The following is a 13,090-nucleotide window of genomic DNA, read 5'->3' as shown; positions in this document are numbered from 1 at the left end:
GACAGTTATTTTATCACGTGGATAAAGATGGATAAAGCTATCCATAATACGCTGGCTGGTTTTACTCCTTTGCCAATGCCTAAATGGTAATTTTTATTCTATCCAATTCCATAGGAATGTTAGAATATACCAAATTCTAATTTTACCTTGGCACGCTCTTGTTTTTGGTCAGCGAATTTTAAATAAATCAAGGAAAGACATTTCACTGCTAAAAGCTTGTCAGTAAAGTTGGCAAGACACGAGATTTTAAGAAATATAGGAAAATTTTATGTTTTATTGACGCAAACAAGTCTGTGAAACATGGCAAGTAAACAAACTGTTTAAAACCGAATACTTACCTATACTTTAATTATTAATACGATAATTTAAATTTTACTTTCATACACAAATATTTATAGATATATGAAAAAAAATGTATATTTTTGTACTCTACGGTCGTATTAGAGTGCAAAATTATACTTACTAACTAACATCTAACTTTGTTTTGCTTTGCCACCCTACACGCTATATCATAAACAAATGTCATACTTTAGGGAACCTAACAGTTTGCCAAATAAGGAGTTCCCTACAACACAACAGAGTGATATTTATTTGATATCTCACTGTCCATTTACAAAGGTATATGATGCCTCGTGTTTTCACGTAACTACTTCACTCATATAGAGTAGACTAATAGTTTGAAACAGGGAACAGGGCCCCTATTCGACATGTACAACTGTCAGATTTCGCGTCATTTGAAATTCAACTGTTGAAGTTCATTTGAAGTTCATCAAGTGCTGCCAGCCTATTATGGATAGCTTTATCCATCTTTATCCACGTGATAAAATAACTGTCACTGTTTAACACCGTGGGAAAGAAAGTGACGGACACCGTTTTATCACGCTGTCACGTAGACAAGAACGACCATCATATCCGTACTGAAGTTCATTTGGTACAAACAATAATTTAACAAAAAACAACTTTGTTTTATTATTACTTTAAGGTTTATAATGGTTTGGTTTGGTTGTCACCTAACTGTGGATTGCTAATGTCAAATTTTGACAAGTAATGATTCCAAATGTAGACTTTTTTCTCTATGACCTTCGGCTCCATCTTGGAGTTTTTGACGTGCGAAAGGGTAATTTATAGCAAAGAGTAAAACTTTTTTTTTTCAGTACGTAAGTTTACATGAATTAATGACATCTTGTGAGCGATAGACCAACGAATGCGCTGTAGGCGATGCGGCGGCGAGTAGTGGAACTTACGTGACAATTTCCATCAATCAAAAAGGGACTACATTGCTGATGGTCGATAAAGGCTATTAATAATTGAATTTTAACAGCAAGAATGCCTTATTGACAAGCGATCTTTTTGTTGAACCCACACCTACACGTCAAATAATGCTCGCTCCACACATTCTCCTATAAACGCTCAAAATTGTAAAAAAATGAAACAATTTACTCATCACCTCTCTCAACTCAAGCTGCCTATTTCTAAACCACGTTAATAAACCACAAGTTGTACCTTAACACATTTCGTAAACCACATATTCAGAAAAGTCCGTATTTTATTACTAAGTGGAACATGAATTGCTTGTATTACTTTTTTGGCATAAAAATAATCTAAATTAGTCAAAATATTTTGACTAAATATTGCGCTACTGCTACCTACTATATAGGTACCTACTACCTTAGGAACTTGGTAACTTTGTCAGTCACCAACTATTTTGATGCTACCTACAAAGAGCATCAAAATAGTTGGTGACTGACAGGTCAGGCTCCGGTCTTGGTAAGTAATATAGTCAAATACAGTAGGTCATAAGACCTAACATTACTACCAAGACCTAAAAGTACCTATTGTTTAATATGTATCTACTCAGAGATGATTTTTAATTAAAGGAGACTAAATACATATATGTTATTCAACTACAAATAAAAAAAATAGATCTATTTCAGTTTACACTTCTTTTTTCGTTTAATTTTAATAAAACATTAAAGTTTTTAAGCATTCAACTTTATTTAATTTTCTTCACTTTATTATTTTCTGATATTTAAGTAGGTATGGTGTTTAAGGTTGGTAACAGGAAATAAGAAAACCACACCTCTCCAAAAACTCTGCTGGCGATTCACATCTGTAAGTTTAAATATGAAACATGATAAAAACACTTAAATTAAAAACTTAATGTCTGGGAGACCGAGTTTTGCTCGGGAAACATATAATAACCCAAAAATGCGCGTTTTCCCAGAGATTTTTATTTTATTTATTTTTTTCCACACTTACAACTATCTTTACAGGTAAACCTAAGACAATAGTGTAATTATTAACCATACATATCTAAAGTAAGCCATTACGTCTATAACATAATATATTTAATGTTGATATTGTGAATTCAGTCAAAGAGCATGAGAATATGTCAATATTTTCCGCTATTATATTGAGGGTCCGAATAGCGCGCGTCAGTGGCGCCAGACCTAGCAGGTTGGTGCGCCCGCGCGACTCGGCCAGCAGTCGCGGCCGCCGCCTGCGCCCCACGTACCTGTCCGGCACATAGATAAAAACATAGATAAAACCTAGCAAAATCGATTTTGCGCCCCCGTAAACCTCCATATAGCAAATTTCATCTAAATCCGTTTAGAGCCGTTCCCGAGATCCCCGAAATATATATAGGTACATATAAATAAATAAATAAATATACAAGAATTGCTCGTTTAAAGGTATTAAAAACTTATAAATAAATTATTAGCCCTAAATCCTGGTAGTGAGTGTAGTGACCTACCAAGTGCGGTAGGGTGCCCTTCTGCAGGCTGGCCGCTTGCCCCGCTGGATAACAATGCTGATCCGCATCATCAAAAGCATACAGATATAAAACGCTTTGACAGCTCCTCATAGAGGCAACGCGCGCTAGGCCGCACGCCATAAATCTAAGCTAAAGTCTTAAATTCGAGATCATGAACATGAAATATTGTTCGCTATAATATTAAAATCATAGGTATTAGACCTATGATTTTACTATTATAGCGAAAAGTTAGCAGGAGACGGCCGTGCCGTGGTCGTGATAGGTACAGCATTCGTGGACCAGACAAGCAAACCCTGAATTATGTCCCTACCTATTTTACTATACCTTTGTTCACCATTATGTTCACCTATGTATATTTACTCTTCTTTCCAAGATAATCATCTTTTTCAAGATGTAACCCGTATAATCGGGCTGTATAATTGCCTCAATTTTTTTTACACAAAGTTGTATGTAATCTTAATTCGATAATTAATGATGTTTTAGATATTTATCATATACTATTTTGCCATTTTTTCTTGGATATTACGTTGTTTATTCCGATTGACGTGTTTATTATTTTCGTTACTATAACAGCGTTTTTTTTTCTTTTTTGGCATTTACTACAGTAGCCAGTGTCATGTCTATATAAAAACACTTTAAAAATGGAAAGGTTGAGTCCTCAATACAGTGACATTATAACTCAAACAAGAACCATCCAAAGGGGGATGGGGGAAATGTCGTTATCTGCCTCTCTATCACTCTTGCATATACGAGCGAAATTTAATGGTGGCAGATAACGAAATTGGTTTCGCGGCAGGCCCTCTTTAAACAAACCGCCTTGATTCATCAATGTTATATTTATTAGGAACAAACGTTGACTGCCGACTGTCCTATATATTATACTACTCTTTGCTGCCCACTTCTAGCGCTGGCGGTACACCGCGAAAATCAGTATAATGCTGCAAATGGTGTTAAAGGTCTGAAAATCGGTACGATTGATCTTTAGGACATTTGAAACAATTTGACCCGAAGCACCAACAAATAAAAAAAAAGAGGAGTTATGACGTCATGTTTTTTTGTATGAAATAAAAAAAAAATGTTTAGAAACCTATCGTGTATGGTATTAAACGAAAGGGCTTTCTGAGCCAATGCTATCACATAGTTACATTTCAGTCATTTTGTTTAAATTATAATAAAAATAGTTTTCAAAACATACCAAGTTTGGGCTTCTCCAGATACAATATCATAATTTTTTTTTTGTAAAATATACCTCAAATTATCCCTAATATCCTCATATCTAACCCTAATAAAGCAACTTTGAAAATATTTACATTTAGGTTTTTTTTTTTAATTTTTAAATTTTACAAAGTGTAATAATAGCCTTGCCGAATTACTCAATACGAGTAATAATGTCATTCGGGTAAAATAAGAGTATTGAAACTTGGTTTTTCTACTCCCGTACTTTTATTTGTCATTTAAAGGGTCGTGCACACACCTTTAAACCCCTAACTTATAGTTATCAAGACAAGTCTTTAGTCTATTCCCCAAAAAAATATTTGTGCATACACGCAGTATCTTTTTGGCACTTTTACGATACTTCGTGTAATCACCACTTAAAAAATATTGTATGGAATACATTGTTTCCAACCTAATTTTAATTGTCATTTCTGACAGATGAGTAAACCATAGACATGTTTTGGTTAATGGTACGATTATTTTCATCTTTATAGGGCTGTATCTCCTAAACCGTGCGTCGTAGCACAAAAATAATCAAATTTTCGTTCCCCTTTGAAACTCTTAAGTAATATTTAGAAAACACGAAAAACAAAAAAAAAAAGATTTTTTTTATAGGGTTGTATCTCCTAAACCGTGCGTCGTACGAGGGGTATTCAAAATATTCTCGGTATGAGAATGAAAACAAACAAGTACGAAAAGTTTGATATTTTTATTTTTCAATATACTCCCCCCCTATGTTTATACACTTAAAAGATCGATCAATTATTTTTTTTATTCCCTCGTAAAAATATTTTTTATCTTTCGTGTAAAAATGCTCCTCCACTGCCGCCTTCAATGCTTCATCGTCAGAAAATTTATTTCCACGCAGATCCTTTTTAAGATTGGGGAGCAAAAAGAAGTCGCTGGGGGCTAAGTCCGGACTATACGGTGGGTGAGTTACAGTTTTAAACCCACATTCAACAATAGCTGCCTTGGCAATATGAGCAGTATGGACGGGGGCGTTGTCATGCAGAAGCAGAATACCTTTGGTTAACTTTCCTCGCCTCTTTTCTTTAATTACATCCTTTAATTGACATAGAATGTTAGCGTAGTACTGTCCTGTGATATTTACACCTTTTTCTTTATAATCGATTAGTAATACTCCTTCACAATCCCAAAATATCGTGGCCATGACCTTGCCAGCTGAAGGGATGACCTTGAACTTCTTGGGATGAGCTGAACACTTAATGTGCCACTGCATGGACTCTTGTTTACTCTCTGGGTCATAATGATGAACCCAGGTTTCATCTCCAGTAACTATTCTTTGCAGCACCTCATCAGGATTTTCACCGCACAGGTCAATAAAATCGGAACAACAAGCTACACGCATGTCTTTTTGAAGCCGAGTCAGCATTCGCGGAACCCATCTTGCACTTACTTTTGACATATTAAGATGGTCATGTATAATATCATGTACGGTACCAATAGAGAGATTGGTTACTTGTGCTATAGATTTTACCTTCACTCGACCATCTTCCAATATAAGTTTTTCCACTTTATCAATATTTTCTTGTGAAGTAGCTACTACAGGCCGGCCAGGTCTAGGGTCATCTTCAATACTCTCCCTTCCGCGTTTAAACTCGCTTGACCACTTTTGAATGGTAGATAAAGAAGGAGCAGACTCACGGTAAACACAATCCATTTCCTCTTTTATGGTTTTTTGATTTTTACCCTGTTTTGTCAAGAATTTTATCACGCATCGATGTTCTAATTTAGTTAACATTGTCAATTCGCACATGATGTTCATGTTTGTTCAGCAATTGCAGAAAAACAAAAGACTATCTCGGTTCGAATTATACTTTTTTTTAATGTCAATGAATAAACCTTAGCGGCCAGTAACGAAAGAAATTTTAGAAGAGGTCGTAAGATATCAATACCGAGAATATTTTGAACGCCCCTCGTAGCGCAAAAATATTAAAATGTTCATTCCTCTGTAAGAAACCCTAATTAATATAAAAAAAAAACAAAAAAGAGATAAAAAAAAAACAAAAAAAAACTTTATAATGCTGTATCTCCTAAACCGTGCGTCGTAGCGCAAAAATAATCAAATTTTCGTTCCCCTTTAAGGAATTCCTAAGTAAGATTTAAAAAACACAAAAAAAGAAAAAAAAAGAAAAAGAGGAAGAAAAATATTTATAGGGCTGTATCTCCTAAACCGTGCGTCGTAGCGCAAAATAATAAAATTTTTGTTCCCCTTAAGAATCCCACGCACTGAACAACCTATCACATTAGGACATGAAACAATCATCATCATCCATTTTTATTATTATTTCATTGCATTTCAAAGTGCTTGGTCGTAGAAAAAGTATTGTATGCAACGTTGTTTAACTGAGTCGGTTGTTGTTTGTTGTTATTGTTACTCACGCCACTCGCCTTTTTTGACCTCTCTTAAACAACAGTTGCATAAAATACTATTACATGTTCCTTTGGTAATATCTAAGCTTTAAGTAAGAAAAAGTTCAGATGAGTGGAGGGTGGAGAACTCGGGAAAGGGGGGACGTTAAAGGTGAGTTTTTTCGGTTAATTCTTTCTTAATTATTACATAGACAATTTTTACTACGACTTATAGATTCCCAGATATAAGCGACTTTCTGAAAAAAACCGTTATATATTAATTTTATGCTTTCTTTTTAAATATTTAATTGAGAGATTCATAGACTATGTAAAATTGAAAAATAAAAAAAAACCTAAATGTATATAATTTCAAAATTGCTTTATTAGGGTTAGATATGAGGATATTAGGTATAAGATTAGAGGTATATTTTACAAAAAAATTTTTTACCGTATTGTATCTGGAGAAACCCAAACTTAATTGGTATGTTTTGAAAATTATTTATATTATAATTAAAAAAAAAATTACTGAAATGTAATGATGTGATATATGTTTGGAATCGGCTCAGAAAGCCCTTTCGTTTAATACCAAACACGATAGGTTTTTAAACAATATTTTTTTATTCTTTACAAAAAAAAGATGACGTCATAACTCCTCTCGTTTTTTTTTTATTTGTTGGTGCTTCGGGTTTGTTTCAAATGTTCTAAAGATCAATCGTACCGATTTTCATACCTTTAACATCATTTGCAGCATTTTACTGAATTTCTCGGTGTACCGCCAGCGCTATATAGGTATACTTGGTCAACCAGATCTTGACAGTAGAAAAAGGCGGCAATTTTGAAAAATGTAGGCGCGAAGGGATATCGTCCCATGGAAGATTTGAATTTCGTGCCGTTTTTTACTGACAAGATTTGGTTGACCAGATATATATATACATATTATACTACTCTTTGCCTTTAAACTTTTTTTAACAAGTTTTCACAGACAATTAATAATTTGACATAGACACATCAATGTTTACAAAGGGGCCTATCGGGAAGTGCGAAAATCGAAACTCAGCTATTTGCCTCTTTATCGCTCGAATATGCAAGAGTGATAGAGAGGTTAGATAACAAAATTTCGAATTTCTGACTGTATTTTTCTTTAAATATTTTCAAATATAATTAAGTTGCGTTGTTTTATCACAAAGTTAAAAAGACTTAAAAGACCACTGTCTGTATCATCATCGATGGTAACCATAAAAATATTGTATTGTCACCCATATTACATATTATGTACTTATGTAAATTTTCAGCTTCATTGAACACCCGAGAAGTGGGTCAAATCTAGACACGCGGTAGCGTGTCCAGCCAAGTTCAAAGAAAAAGGAACTGGCGACGCAGCAACCGTGTGTAATATTACACGAACCATTTCGAGCTACTTTTGACCCCTTCACAACTTGAAACCTACTTAACCTACACACATTAAATTTGGCACATGTATTCAAGTCCCTTAGCTTGTTCAAAATAATTATAAAATAATAGAAAATCCTGAAATTATAAAGGATTTGTCTTGGCTAGTTTTTAAGTATAGGCATATCTATCTATATATATAAATGCACGTGTCCTGACTGATTGACTGACTGACTGACTGACTGACTCATCAACGTAGAGCCGAAACTACAAATGCTAGAAAGTTGAAATTTGGACACTAGGTTGCATTTATAAAACGTATAAGAGCTAAGGAGCGATTTTGAGAAATTCAACCCCTAAGGGGGTTAAAAAGGGGATGAAAGTTTGTATGGGGTTCAAGTTTTATTTTGAGCTAGGAAATTGAAACTTTGTAAAAATGTACTATATTAAAAAACAAGAAAATTAATTTCTGCGTTTTCGAAAATTCATCCCCCAAGGTGGTGAAAAAGGGGTTGAAAGTTTATATGGAGATCAAATATTTTTGTGAGTGTTGGACTTGAAACTTTGTATATGGGGATATTATTATAAAACGGGAAAAGTAATTTCAGCGTTTTTGAAAATTCATCCCCTAACAGGGTTAAAAAGGGGTTGAAAGTTTGAATCCAATACAAATGCTTTGAAACTTCTTAGAAAGGCATAATAGCCGATGACAAAAAAAAGTAATTGCGACGTTTTAGGTAATTCAACCTCTGAGGGGGTAAAAAAGGGGATGAAACTTTGTCCTGGGGTGCAAATTTTATTTTAAGCTAGGACCTTGAAACTTCGTAAAAAGGTATTAAATTAAAAAATAAGAAAATTAATATCTGCGTTTTCGAAAATTCATCCCCCAAGGTGGTGAAAAAGGGGTTGAAAGTTTGTATGGAGATCAAATATTTTTGTGAGTGTTGGACTTGAAACTTTGTATATGGGGATATTATTATAAGACAGGAAAAGCAATTTCAGCGTTTTTGAAAATTCATCCCCTAACAGGGTTAAAAAGGGGTTGAAAGTTTGAATCCATTACAAATGCTTTGAAACTTCTTAGAAAGGCATAATAGCCGATGACAAAAAAAAGTAATTGCGACGTTTTAGTTAATTCAACCTCTAAGGGGGTAAAAAAGGCGATGAAACTTTGTCCTGGGGTGCAAATTTTATTTTAAGCTAGGACCTTGAAACTTCGTAAAAAGGTATTAAATTAAAAAACAAGAAAACTAATTTCAGCGTTTTTAAAAATTCATCCCCCAAGGTGGTAAAAAAGGGGTTGAAAATTTGTACGGAGATCAAATATTTTTGAGAGTGCGGGACTTGAATCTTTGTATTTGGGGATATTATTAAAATACAGGAAAAGTAATTTCACCGTTTTGTAAAATTCATCCCCTAACAGGGTTAAACAGGGGTTGAAAGTTTGAATCCATTACAAATGCTTTGAAACTTCTTAGAAAGGCATAATAGCCGATAACAAAAAAAAGTGATTGCAACGTTTTTGTAAATTCAACCCCTAAGGGGGTTAAAAAGGGGATGAAAGTTCGTCTTAGGGTGCAAATTTTATTTTAAGCTATGAACTTGGAACTTTGCAAATAGGTATTAAATTAAGATACAAAAAAAACAAATTTCAGCGTTCTTAAAAATTCATCCCCCAAGGTGGTAAAACATGGGGTTAAAAATTTGTACGGATATCAAATATTTATGAGAGTGCGGGACTTAAATCTTTGTATTTGGGGATATTATTAGAAGACAGGAAAAGTTATTTCAGCGTTTGGTAAAATTCATCCCCTAACAGGGTTAAACAGGGGTTGAAAGTTTGTATGGCGTTCAAATTTTATTTTAAGCTAGGAACTTGAAACGTCGTAAAAATATATGGTATTAAAATACAAGAAAACTAATTTCAGCGTTTTTGAATATTCATCCCCTAAAGTGGTGAAAAAGGGGTTGAAAGTTTGTATGGATATCAAACATTTTTTCGAACGCGGGAATTGAATCTTTGTATTTGGGGATATTATTAAAATACAGGAAAAGTAATTTCAGCGTTTTGTAAAATTCATCCCCTAACAGGGTTAAACAGGGGTTGAAAGTTTGAATCCATTACAAATGCTTTGAAACTTCTTAGAAAGGCATAACAGCCGATAACAAAAAAAAGTAATTGTAACGTTTTTGGAAATTCAACCCCTAAGGGGGTTAAAAAGGGGATTAAAGTTCGTCTTAGGGTGCAAATTTTATTTAAAGCTAGGAACTTGAAACTTCGTAAATAGGTAGTTAGGTAGTAGGTTTTATTAAATAGAGGACATGAAAATCTTCTAAGGTGGTTTAGAGGGATTACATCGAGGACAATTTTATTCAGTTAGGGGCTTGAAACTTCGTAGGTTGTGAAAGACAAGTCTCATGCGTCGTATAATATTAATAATTAAGAAATGATTAACCGTCCTACCGCAATCTCTTGCTGCATAATGTTCTAAGCTAATGTAGAATATATAACCACCAATATACAAATCCACGCGTACGAAGTCGCGGGCAACAGCTAGTAGGTCGGGCTTTTTCTGTTAGTTTTTCAAAAACTTGGTTTATTGTTAAAAACTAGCCAAGACAAATCCTTTATAATTTCAGGATTTTCTACACAGCACAGAACTTGGCACCCATATAGATCTCAATTCTTTTGTCGGCGAGTCAACAACGACACATATTCTTAATATTGAACTTGGCTCTCATTTCACATTTATGTTTTTGTTGGGATTTAATTTGCATGATTTGATTGGAACCACATTGGAACAGACAGACAACCAACGGGACAGATGAAACTAAGTAAAAGCTTGAAAAAATGTGGCTTTCCAATTTCTATTGCAACTTCAGGTGAAAACGGAGTCTCTATTGTTTCCCAAATAGTTTTAAGCCATAATGTATTGTTTGCTCGAATTTTCGTTAGTCATAATTCCTTTGGTTCAGAAACGCGTCACTTTTCAGGATTGCCATAAAACAAATCTAACCTAACCTAACCTATCTATAGGATAACCTAACTAAAATCTTGAAATGTTAACGGTTTCAGTTTTATGAGTAATGATAATATGACAAACAATACATTGACTTAAAACTTTATGGGAAACAACGGGACCCCATGAAAACGTCCTTATTGAAGCATAAGGACCTTTAATTTATGGAAAGCTACATATAACAACCAATTCGAGGCTACTAGGTGGCAAAATACGATTAAATACGAGTAGGTAGGTCAAATACACGAGAGTATTAAAATAAGGATTTATATTTGGCCAAATATTCTTGTGACAAAGTTATTCTTCCTCGCGTTATCTCGATTGTGTCACGGATCATGAGAACCTATTGTTAGCTTGACAATTAATCCCAAGGATTGGCGTAGGCACTAGTTTTTCCGAAAGCAACTGCCATCTGACCTTCCAACCCAGAGGGTAAACTAGGCCTTATTGGGATCTGTTAGGCTGTTAAAGTTTAAAGTTACCTACTCGTAAGTCTCGTAACACAACATATAAGTTTCACATAACAAAATTACTTACATATATATTATGTACCTAAACATATTACTTTTCTAAAAAAAGGACTGAAATCTAGTGCTGCGAAGAAACGGTATTTTTGTTCGGCTTTTTTGTTGCTATTTTGGCATATGGATACATGGTAGAAGAAGTAAGTATGGAATCCTCCTCCGTTTTGCGTGGTCCGACGCACCTGACCGGGTTTTCGCGATTTTCCGTCAATGTCTGTCAATACCTTATTTCTTACGAACACCTAAAATAATAAGTTTAAAATTAATCTCAATGTCTCCAGTTTGCTGTTCATTCAAACTGAGAAAATCCAAATTTCTGAGGCAATATACGACCGCTGTCTTATATAAGCCATTAAAATTCATCGTGAATAACCCCACGTTGCGTTGTTATAAATTTAATTAAATAAATAATTATTTTATTTAATTTATAACAACTAATTAGGCATAGCGTCCAATTTAGAATATGACACAGGCACTAGTTCTTACGAATTTACCTTAATTTATTAATCAAAGGACCTGAGGTAAAAGTGAGAAGAGGTTAATAAGCAGATGCACCAGCTAGTCGCCGACGCTCCGCTTCCCCCGGGATTAGCCCTTAAGCCTGCACCTAACAGACTGGCTCATAGAGGGCTATGAGCTTGCTGTTGCGTCAATTTTCATTTTTAGAAAAAAAACTAGTCTACTAACTACTAACAACACAATAAATGCTTATTTTGCCGCATTCTTCACTATCTCTCACTGTTTCACTGCCATCTAACCCAGAGGACAAAAATATAGCTTATTGTGGCTACTGGCTACTCCGTCTTCCTCATGACTCATGATATTTTACTTCACCATAAAGTAATTGGTGTAATATCAAATGATATTTTTCACACAAGTTACAAGAAGTTCATTGCTAAGAGCCGGGGTTAGGACCCACGACGATTGGTTTAAAATATAATTTGTTACCTAGTAATTATACTAAATCTGTTTTCTTTTTGACATTTAGTGGTATATGTATTGCTGTATGTTTATTGTCAAGTTTTTTTTAATTCTGGACAATTGTCATATATTCGTTTTCATGATAGATCTACACCAACGCAACTGCATGTCATGTTCTTGCGGTTTATTTTTATAACGCCAAGATCGAAATTTAAATGTTAACTCCATCTTGCGTCGAGTAGGGGAATCAAAAAACTATAGAAAATAGAAATGCAGTTTACTCTATGCCATAGAATCCCCTTTTAAATGTCATAAATCCAAACATGGCGGCCATACCAATAGACAACCAAGTCTAGCGATGAAATGATTTGTTTACATGAGATTCACTGACAGGTGACACAGTTTACCTATTCGACAACCCATGATTGTTCAGATTCAAATGAACTTCAACATGCGACGTCAAAAGTGGCATGTCGAATAAGGCCCCAGAACGCTGTCTTGATGAAACAGTTTTCAGTTTCGGAGGACGAAAACGGGCACTTTCAAGTCATAAACAATTAAAAAGAGCTAAACTGAAGCTTTTGGCATTTTAAACTAAGATGTCTCGCCGCTTCAAAGTCAATTTTAAAAGCTGTCATTTCATACGATTGGTGTCCAAAACATCAGCGCAAGTTATCAGTAGGTACCTATGAAATCTTGTATTTAAGCAACGATGTCAGGTGTTAAAATGTCTCGACAACAGTACAATGGGGTTGGCAACTGTCAAAGGTTTGCATAGATGGCACCATCATAGCTTGCCCCTTTTTCTATGAGATTTGGCTTCAAGGACTGGCATCCAGGGCATTAAAAAAATAAAAATTTAACACAATTCT

General features: G+C 34.5%; 1 protein-coding gene across 1 annotated transcript in view; it reads right to left on the bottom strand.

Moving 5' to 3' along the window:
* The window catches only part of LOC134650398 (cardioacceleratory peptide receptor-like), a 42,242-nt gene that overhangs the window by 10,344 nt on the left and 18,808 nt on the right, over positions 1 to 13,090 (bottom strand). The gene's annotated exons all lie outside the window — the stretch shown is intronic.

This window comes from Cydia amplana, chromosome 8 (genome assembly GCF_948474715.1).
Source record: "Cydia amplana chromosome 8, ilCydAmpl1.1, whole genome shotgun sequence".
Lineage (NCBI taxonomy): Eukaryota > Metazoa > Arthropoda > Insecta > Lepidoptera > Tortricidae > Cydia > Cydia amplana.
Note: the sequence above shows the minus strand (reverse complement) of the source record. Positions and strands in the feature narration are given on the sequence as shown.